The sequence below is a fragment of the Etheostoma spectabile genome, chromosome 18, assembly GCF_008692095.1.
Source record: "Etheostoma spectabile isolate EspeVRDwgs_2016 chromosome 18, UIUC_Espe_1.0, whole genome shotgun sequence".
Taxonomy (NCBI): domain Eukaryota; kingdom Metazoa; phylum Chordata; class Actinopteri; order Perciformes; family Percidae; genus Etheostoma; species Etheostoma spectabile.
In genome coordinates, this window is record NC_045750.1 from 12,675,144 (window position 1) to 12,685,702 (window position 10,559).

At 38.6% G+C, this 10,559-nt stretch overlaps 1 long non-coding RNA gene across 1 annotated transcript; it reads left to right on the plus strand.

Moving 5' to 3' along the window:
• The first annotated feature begins 234 nt into the window (after positions 1-234).
• On the plus strand, positions 235-9,927 carry LOC116705914 (uncharacterized). Its single transcript, XR_004336083.1, has 3 exons — positions 235-247; positions 1,105-1,106; positions 9,866-9,927. It is a non-coding gene; the product is annotated as an uncharacterized LOC116705914 (long non-coding RNA).
• The last annotated feature ends 632 nt before the right edge of the window (positions 9,928-10,559 follow it).

The window sequence follows — 10,559 nt, forward strand, 5'->3', positions numbered from 1 at the left end:
CAACCTCATTACCGAATGCACTACAGGGACTTAAGGGTTGAACACAGTAAATAAAGGCAGATACAGCTACTGGAGAGAGGTGGCGTAGATTAACACAGAGGGTTCTTTCTTTGTTGATAACAGCTTCAGGTATTGTCTCCCGAGGTTGGATCCATGGATCAGTCAGTGGCAGTGTGTGGTGGTGCTGGTGCATTGTATTGGTAACTTATGTGGTACTACAACTTTACGACAAGTCGAATACAGTAAAGTCATGACCGCCATTTTTCTGACCCAGCTTACTGTAAAGCAACCTGTTTCTGCCTCGTCGTTTTTATAGAATAATAGAAGTCTTGAACAACATTAAACAAACAACAAAGCATCAATTAATTCTGTTTCTGCTTATTCCTCCACTGCCTTTAATCATAGAGAAAAACCTGAGGGCTTCACCTTCACCTTCCTCTGCAGTAAGCAGTAATTACAGTACACTTCAGAAACATCATGGTTCCTCTTACCATGTAATGATGGGCTGAGATTCATCAAGCACACAGTGCTTGTCTCATTGCCTTGCCTGAAGGGGGACCTAACTAGCTTCACATTGCAGCATGGAGAAGTACGTAACTATATCTTTGAATCATACAGAATGCACTATGCATTGAACTCTGGCTACAATCAATTCAAGTATTTACAGCAGCAGTGTTTTGTCATATATGTCAAAATATGTCACAAAACACTTCTAACATCTGGACATGAACCTTTTCTTGTAACATGACACATAATTATTTATTTTATTGGTCATATGCATAACAACCAGCCATTTCATAATCCAGCTACTCGTGTCTCCAGAGAACACAGCACATTGACCTCTGCTTCAACAGGACAGAAACAGTATTCACACATACAGTAGTGCTCATCTGCCAGACCACGGGGAAACAACGGTGTGTGTGTGTGTGTTGTGGACAGGTTTGACAAACAGGTTTGTAGACAAGCAACACTGGCTCACACATCATGTCAACACAGTCATTCAACTCACGTCGACGTGATTAAGTGCACTGAGTGAGAAAAAACACTGGCAAATTCAGTACGACATAAGACTAATCTAATGTATTTGTTTTTTGTACTGTTCAGTGGTTGACTTGGACTGGAACTCCCTGGAGTAAGAGATGGGTCCTTTAGATTAATTGAGTTTTATTGTGCCTTAAAGTCAATGTTTTTTGCAAAGCACTCTTGTCACTCTCTGAGAGAAGAAGCAAGTTACACAAACCAAAAAGACTAAATAAAATAAAGATCATCAAAGGGTTCAGATTCCATGGAATGCTGTCAAATGAATATCAAAAGAAAAAAAATGATTGAATGAATTTCCTTGATTAATTACTGTTTGCAGAGTGATTAAGCCATGTTTTCTAATCACGTCTCAAACATAGAAAGGAGAGAATGTCTTTTTTCATTGTGATTTGAAATGAACGAAGACAGACATTTATTATTGATTACAGTAAACTCGTTTATCCTAATGGATCAGTGGAGAAGCTCAAAAGTTCTGACAAGCAGCAGATAACACTTCTCCAGCTGTTTTTCATCCTTATGCCGATGTTATCATCATATTGTTCTGTTCAGCCGTGCAATTTACTCTAACATGCACCGAAGCACAAAAAACAACAGACTCAAATAGTTTAATTAGCAGTTGCATCTCTACAAAGAAACTACTTTAATAAGTTTAGTTTTTTCTTGGAGTTCTCTGGAAGAAGTTCAAATAAGAGCACAGGACAAGACATTTTCACTAAGAGTGTACAGCCATAATAGCAGAATTTTTGCTGAGCTAACAGAAATGTTAGAAAGCTTACAGTCTGATGTTTAGTATATGTTCACTGTTCATTGTCTTGGTTTAGATTTTAGCCTGCTAGTTTGCTTAATTGCACTTGACACAGTACAGCAGAGGCTGAGGGAAGGGCTAATTGGTATTGGTAATAAACCAACTTACTGAACATATTAAATAATCCTAGGGGGATATGAATGTCTGTACCAAATGTCAAGAAATCCTTCAAGTAATTGTTAAATATTGAACTCAAATCCACAAATGTTGACTCCATGGTGGCGCTTAAGAAAAAGTCAAGGTATCACAAGATTTGATGGCGTTACCTCTGGGAACAGAATGGCTGTACAAAAGTCATTGCAATCCATCCAAAAGTTGTTGAGATTTCAGTCTGGACCAAAGGTTGCACAGACCAAACCACAGACACTGCTATTCCCATAGCCACGTGGCTAGCATAGCTAAAATACAGCACCAGTGGGTCCTGAACAACCCCATCTTGTTCTGTGATTCTTACAAATTAGTTATTTATAACTATGGCTTACAAACTCAATCTACTGATTGAACAAGACAACTGTTGTTTCGTTGCCACTTGATTCCCTTGTGTCCTCGTACCCTCTGGCCAGCTGTAGCATGGGGACACTTAAAGATCTAACAAGACATGAGCAACACAACACACTGCACACATTATCTGCCTGCAAGGGACTCTAAAATACACACCCTTTGTATGACCCGTATCACAAAGACAGATAATATTATGATTTGATAATTTTTAAACGATATGTTTAGACCTCAGGCTCCTCAAGGTTTGAACTGCAGCGGTTGAACTGTTGAGTCACAACAAATTAGCCACTGTTGTTGTTAAACGATGTTACTTCATAATGTCAGTCTCGCTTTCTTCACCTGAGGGCCACAGAGGTTGAATGCAGTTAGTGCTTGAACTCAGTTTCACTCAAAAAATTAGGAGACATATGAGCCAAATGTATTGATATTTTTTCATGTATTCACAGCACGTGAAGCTGTTTCCAGCAGAAGGAAGTGCTGAATGAATGTTTTATGAATGTGGAGCCTCTGCGTCCTTCCTCTCACCTTGCTGAGGACGTACAAAGGGACTGTGGTTTTACTAAATATCTATACTATTTCTCTCTTTAATGATTCTCCTGATTGTGGAAAAAGATAATGGTCAATCATAGCAACACGCACACACACCATTCCGATGGGGGGAAAGTAAACCAATGGCGTAGACTAAAAAAAGATCACTGTGTGCCTTTCACCAGCTCTTCTTTCACTTCTGCATCGAATTGTAGTTTTCAGTTTTTAGTTTTGGATAAACGAGTCTCAATATTGATTTCAAGACACAAATAAAAACAAGATTTACAAATGTGTTGGTGATTTTGAGTAATTTTAGGTATTAAAAACTTCTAGAGTATAAACAGGAAGATGTTCAAAAGCAAACGTAGATTATGAGCCTGAAGTTGTTCATCTATATGTAGAATATTATTTCAGGGGTTGGATTTATTTGTAAAATTGCTTCTACTTTTTTGTACATGTTGTGGATTGAAAAAGTAATTTGTGAACCAAATACTCTCAAATTGTCCAACACATTAACTAATTTTTAAATTATAAAATTTGTTACCAGTGTAATGTCTAATTCTCTCCATACTAATCTGTGTGCTCTGTTCCACTGTTCAATTTCTCCCTTGCTGATGTCACACTGACTCACTGAGTGCAGTTGGTTGGTTGATACCCGTGGTGTTGTTTGTCTAGTTTTTGTTATGTTCTGAGCTGTGCAGAGCTGTGACGATGACTCCCACTTGAAGAGTCTTATTCAATCAAGTGTCAAGTAATTGTATTATTGTGAATGAAATGCTGAATCACACACTGAGTGTGCTAAATCACACTTCAGTGTTTTCACACTGAATTAGAGCAGCTGCATTAGCAGAAGTGAGTCTCTGCAGGCTCTGAGCATTGCATCGAACATCCTGCTGATTGCCTGACATTGTAGAAGGGGAAAACCTTCTATCTCCCAGATGGCAGATTTCATAACTCGGGGGGGGGGGGGGGAGGGGGAGGGTCGGGGGGAATTCAGATTGACCAGTGTGCATTTGAGGATTTATGCAGTGGGTTCAAAAGTAGTTCTCTTTTTGAAGAGATTTCTCAATGCAGACAATGACAGTTTGTAGTTATATGTAAAAGGAATGTCAATTTCTCCTTCTTTTCAGTTACCATTCACTTTACCTTACACAAGAAAACAGTGTTTGAGTTCACACTATTTACAGTTTTTCTCAATTGTTTACACACAAATTTTGGTCTTGAGACACAATGACCACAACATGTAATCGTCACCAACCCCTAAACCAATTCTGCAAACTACAAGCACAATTCTGCTATAACACTCAGACTGCAGTTCAAAACACACTTTTTTTCAAAACACTACACACAATTCTCTGCCTTTGGCACAATTTTCATGAAGAAAATCTCTTGTCTTCACAAGGAACACGCCGCCTTTCAAATATGCACACTGACTCATCACAAGGGCAAACCCCCGTCACACAGCTTTACAGTTAGCAATCAGAGCTTTAGCATAATACGGCAAAAGGTGAGCTCTTCTGTTTTGGAGGAATGGATGCCAACATTGGAAACAGAGTCAGAGCCAGAGGAGTGAGAGTAGTAGGAGGAGGTGGACGAGGAAGAGGAAGAGGAAGAGAAGGCCAAGGACTGTAATCTCTGATGGGCAAAGAGTACAGCCAAAATGTAAGCAGGTACACTGTAGCATCCATCGTCCTGGATTTCCGAAATGAGAATAGGTAAGAAATCTACTCTCACTAGAATATTGCAGTACTGCACAGTATTCCTACTTTGTATTCCTTCACAGTATTTACAGTATTTTACTATTTGTTTGGCAGAACAACACAAGGTGGTCGGGAACGTCTTCCGTCTCTTTGACAGGAAACTGAACTCATGAATATGGTCCTAGAAAATAATGCCATACATAACACTACGGTAAATACAAAGAAAAACAATGACATATTTCAAAATATTGACAGGGTAAGCTCATCGACACTGGTCCGTGTCTTGTGCAGAAATCATCTCAGGATGAAGCCGGTCTACCGGGTGCCATTTGAACGCAATTCAGAAAGAGTCAAAGAATTGCAATATTGCTAACAAACAAATTATATTTGGGACAACGCAAGTTTCCCCAGGGCTGCTCTGGTTCGTAACTGGTTCACTGCCAGTTTTTTTTAGCTTTTTTTACTGTAACTGTGTACAGTAAATTCTTCTGGTGTTTTGTATGTTGTGTATGTGTAACTTTGTGTTGGTTGGGAATGGGATGTTCACTGTGTACATGGTTTTTGTGGGACAAATAAAATATATTTGTTACTGTGTATTTGTGTTTTCTGAGTATAAAAACAATATTCTCAAATATTTTACAACACACTTATGTATGAAGTGTCTGTAGAAAGTGTAACACTGAACAAAAAAAAGTCATTATAAGGAATGGAGAAGGAGTGTTTTCCATTCATCATGGTGTTTTACATTGAGCACATCAGTGTTCAACTGGTTCTTATGAATGTCTATTCATATGATGGTTTGTGTGTGTCATTTGAAAACAAAATACCATTTTGAGAAGAAATAACACTGTTTTGAATGTAAAGTTTAGTTTTGCAGGAGAATTGAGGGGTTTTGCCCATTGTGTGTGTGTTTTTTGATTTTTGTTTAGAGTTCTGAGAATATGAGGCATTCTTTCAGAAAATGTGTGTAAACAATCGAGAAAAACTGTAAAATGAATTCTTACAGACTCTAAAATGAATAAGGACCTAATATGGATTCCCTTCTTACTCTTTTGTTGTGTGTGTGTACATATTAGTGTGTATACATTGTTTGGTTGTTTTGTAAGTATAAGCACATTGTGAGCAACGATGCTCCAAAGAAAAAATCCTCGTATGTGTCCTCACACGTGGCAAATAAAGCTGATTCTGATTCTGTTTCTGATTCTGATTCTTCACAAACGCATGTTGTCATGACTTTGGAAATGCAGGACAAGACCAAAACAAATACAGGCAGAGTGGGAGAGTTTTATTGCCACAATTAAGGTCTCTGACACTTTACAGTAATAGCTTTGGGAAAATGGATCTCCGGTGTTTTACTTACATCACAGTTGACTATATTTTTGAACAATTCACTGGGTTTAAAAGAACCTTTTGATAAACTCTAATTGTAGCAACATTTTCAGTGATGCGATGAGTCTACAAATGCAATACCCATAGAAATAAAATGGATTCAATGAATCAAATTTTCTTTCTATGGCAATACCCATCCAAAATGACATTTTGCCTGTTATGACCTAGTAACCATGGCAACGATGCATGGTCATTTGTGAAGACAAAAGAGTCTCCCTCCTGCTCAGACGAAGATAAAAAAGATAAAGCAACAAAAAACAGGGGATGGATATTTTCATCAGGTTACAGATGATGCATGCTGTTCTTCCTGACTGACAGGGAGTGATGAATTTCCATAATCCGTCAGCTTGAACATCAAACCATAGCGCTCTCTCTGCCCACGGTGTGTGCTAATCACAGTGACATGCTTTCTTTTTCATTTGCATAACTATGATGACAAGTGAAATGTGTGTGTGGTGTGTGTGTGTGTGTGTGTGTGTGTGTGTGTGTGTGTGTGTGTGTGTGTGTGTGTGTTTGTGTGTGTGTGTGCGTGCGTGCGTGCGTGTGTGTGTGTGCGTGTGTGTGCTCATGTTTGGCCATTCTGCAGCCTGGCATTGTAATTAGAGGATTCTGCTGCCTCTAACCATTAGGACTATTACACTGTTTTCACTGGGTATCCCCATGACTGCTTACAGTAATAGCTGGGAATCATATAAATGACTCATCATACATTATGTCATGTTATATCCTATATTTAAAGTAAAACATGATGAAATGAGATCATACTTCATGTGGTTGTCAGAATGAATATTTAACTAACATAACAAGTAATTGGGGAATCATAATTGTGTGAATAAAATAAATAAAGAAAAAAGGAGGAAAATTTGTAAGATGGTTTTGGTTCGGGTTCACTTAAAGTGCTCGTATTATGCTCATTTTCAGGTTCATAACTGTATTTAGAGGTTATGGCAGAATGGGTTTACATGGTTTAAATTTAAAAAAACATCATATTTTTGTTGTACTGCACATTGCTGTAGCTCCTCTTTTCACCCTGTGTGTTGAGCTCTCTGTTTTAGCTACAGAGTGAGTGATCTTTGTTGGGAGTCGCACAGGCGCAGTACCTAAACACTGTGTGATAACTAGGCAGTTGTAGAGCATGAGGGCGTGCCACGCTAGCAGCTAGGCGAGCATTATAACGTATGTTACAAAGTGATGCACGTTTGTCACGGAAGTAAAGGCGGGACTACAACAGAGCTGTTTGGAGCAGTTTGTGAACAGTGTGTTCCGTTTGAAATGGTAAGTTCCTTTGGAGTGGACTTTGGGCTTTTTCACTTTGTAAACCAATTACACACACAAAAAACGATGTATAATACAATAAAGGAACGGGAAAAAGCCAGAAAGCCTAATATGAGCACTTTAAAGAATGCTGAGTCAATACTAACACCAATGCAAGACATGCAAGTTATTTGTGTAGTGCTTTTCAGTACTGTCAAATAAAAGAAGACTAGGCTGTGGTCAAAACCGCCTACATACTACCGACAAACACAATGTGCAGTATGAAACTGTTAAAGTGATTTATTTTGCAGTACGGTAGACCAGAGTTAGGATTCCAGTTTGGGTCTATTTGGAGTAAGGTCACAGGTCGTTTGCTCAGTCTACACAATGTTCAAAATTTTTCATGCCTTATTCAACAAGTTGAACTTGCTGTTCTTTGGCAGAGTGCCATACTGGGAAAGAAATAGTGCCTTGTTCAGGGAGCTTGTTGAGCTTAAAGAACATTGAGAATTGGCAGGGTTTAATATGGATATATTTTAAGCTTCTGGTGCAGTAAGAAAACCTGATGAGAAATGAGGTGATGAGTTAAATGCAGGCACCTTTTCCTCTAAGCACAGTTATGTTCATTCTACTGAGACATAAGGGAAAAAAACACATACAGCCTTCATGCACAGTGTCTTCATACAAGTCTCTCATCAACAGGCATAGTTCAAATGACTCTGTATGCAGTTGGACAGTCCTTCAACCAATCAGACCAATGATCCAGGTGACGTAGAAGCAACAGCAGCATCAATGGGTTGCTGTGCTTTGGTGGTGTTTGGGGGATGCCATGTTGAAGAAGCTGCATGTTCGCTTTTCTGTTGTCATTGTGTTAAACCCGGCATTAGCACGCCAGGTAGATAAGCCAGTTTGTGATTGGCTCCCACAAAATTGTGACCTGAAGCAGGTGAATTAAACGTGCAGGCTTGCAGGATATAATTTAATTTACCTCTTTTTCATTCTTATCAAACCAATTCAGTGACCCCTCGTGCATCAATCTGCATTTGTTATGTTACTCCAGTCATCTATGCAGTTTACAGTCCCTAAATCATTCTGGTTTAATACAAACACATCTCTGTTTGGTAAGGACAGTGACCCATTTACAAATGCATTCAATAGAGAAAAGGTAAATAACTCATAACAACATTTCATACATTGTGAATGAGCTCTGACTTCTTCAGCTGTACAACATCACTGGTACCCAACTTCTAACTAGATTAACTGTTAAAGCTAATGGCTAACAATAAATTGCCTTTCTAGCACACGTCAACATTAGCCAAATAAGCCCCTTTGTAATGACAATACTTTATGCACACAAACTGAAAGAATTTACGTAAAGCAAAGTAATTTTACAAAAGCTTTTGCTTAATATATCAGGGGAAAAGAGACATTAATATTATAGGTGTTAATTACACGGCTTGGTTAAATACTTCATTCTGATTGGTCAATCACAGTTAGCAGTCTGCTAATTCTATATAAAAGACCGTTGGTGAATGGAAGAGAGCAAAGTGACTTAGGAGACAATGGATTAAAATCATTTGTGTTGTCAGTCAGTTTAAGAGTTTGTACTCATTTCTCTTTCTCCAAATTTTATGAGACTCAAAGTCTCCCTCTTTGTTTGAGAAAGCGCGAGACCTGTGCCGCTGCTTACAGGCATGAGACGAAGATAATGAAAATTGCATTCTTGAATTAAATCAAGGATTGTGTTTCAGCCAAATGAGAAGGGTAATTTGATTTCTCCAAATTCAGGGGTCATTCGTGGTAACAAATACAGGAGCCTCAACTCAGGGCCAGGGTGTCTCTCTCTATCTCTCTGCAGACTCAAACCTACTGCCATGTGTTTGTCAGCACGACAGACTATTGTACAACAGATAAAATAATAATAACAAGCTTTTTAATATCAATACTTTTGTTTCTGTTGTCAGTACGACAGGCTTTCTCTCTTTTACATTGCAGTGGCTTTTTTGAGAACAGTGTGTGTATGTGGAGAAGATTATGTAACAAAGTAAAATGTTGCATGTTTTAGTGCTGCCTCTGCATGTTTTTTTTTATACAACGTGTGTGTGTGCATGTTTATGCCAGATTCCTGCATCCTTTTTTTAAATGATGAGATTAATTTAATAAAAAAGACAAGTCCATCTTAATATGGTAATATTTGTTTTTTAACAAATCAGTTATTGGCTGCTGTGCGCCAGTTTACTGCTACCACACACTATTGTTCTTGGTGGCAAATCAGTGGCTGACATATTGCGGTAGGAGGTTGTGATTTTTCGTTTTACTGATTTATTTTTGTCATGGTCCACAAATAATCCTGAAAAAGAAGCTGAATACATGTGTGAAATGTAGACGGAGTGTATGATTTGGACATTAGACAATCCAAAGTTGAAAATATTTGTCCATCACCAGTGGTGTAGTCTACGTGATACGCAGGTATGTGCAGTGCACTCACTAAGAAAGCTCTAGGAATTCCATATACCCACTTAAAAATGCCCCGCATGCAACAACATACTTTCCATTATAATTTTGATATATTTTCAATTGTCATCTGTATTTTTCTTCTTCACATAGGCTAAATAAAGGTATTTCCACCTTAAAAGTTCCACCTTAGAAGTTGTTGATGCTCAAAACGTCCCTAGGGGAGGACATCCAGACCCCCCACTATGATATCCCCCACCGTTCTATTCAAAGTAACAGGCACAGGTGTGTTTTAAACATGTAGTAAACATTGTGAACTAGTTAAGTTTAGGCAACAAAAATACTTGCCTACTTTGCCTCTCACCTTCTGCTTTCTGTGTGTTGCTGTTCTCAAAATCCCTTTGCAATGGGAAAAAACAACAAACTTTGAGCTAGCAAGCAAGTTTTTAAGAAAATTTGGATATCGTAATAAACATGCCAGCTTGGTTCTTTCAGGGAAGGATTGTAAAGATTTACAATAGAATATTTTTACAGCAATTTCTATCTAAGTGCAACGTTTTGGGGCCGATTGGTGGGGATTGCTGTGGACGAAGTTCACAAAGCAATACACTGGTGAGGACACATTCTGTGTGACCGTGCATCCAGCTAATTTAAATTGCTTACATTATTCTTTTGTGTGAACAGTTAAGTTAATTTAATATTCTATGAGGCATTTTCTCTTGCAAATGTTCCACCACCCATCCCAAGACTATTTTACAGAGGCACCTAGACTGGGTAAACCGGCCGCCCACTCCGCCGGTGATTTGATTTCGCCCTGCAGCTCGGTCTGGAAACCTGCATGTTTAATTCTCCTGCTTCAGTTGACAGTTATGCGGGAACCAATCACA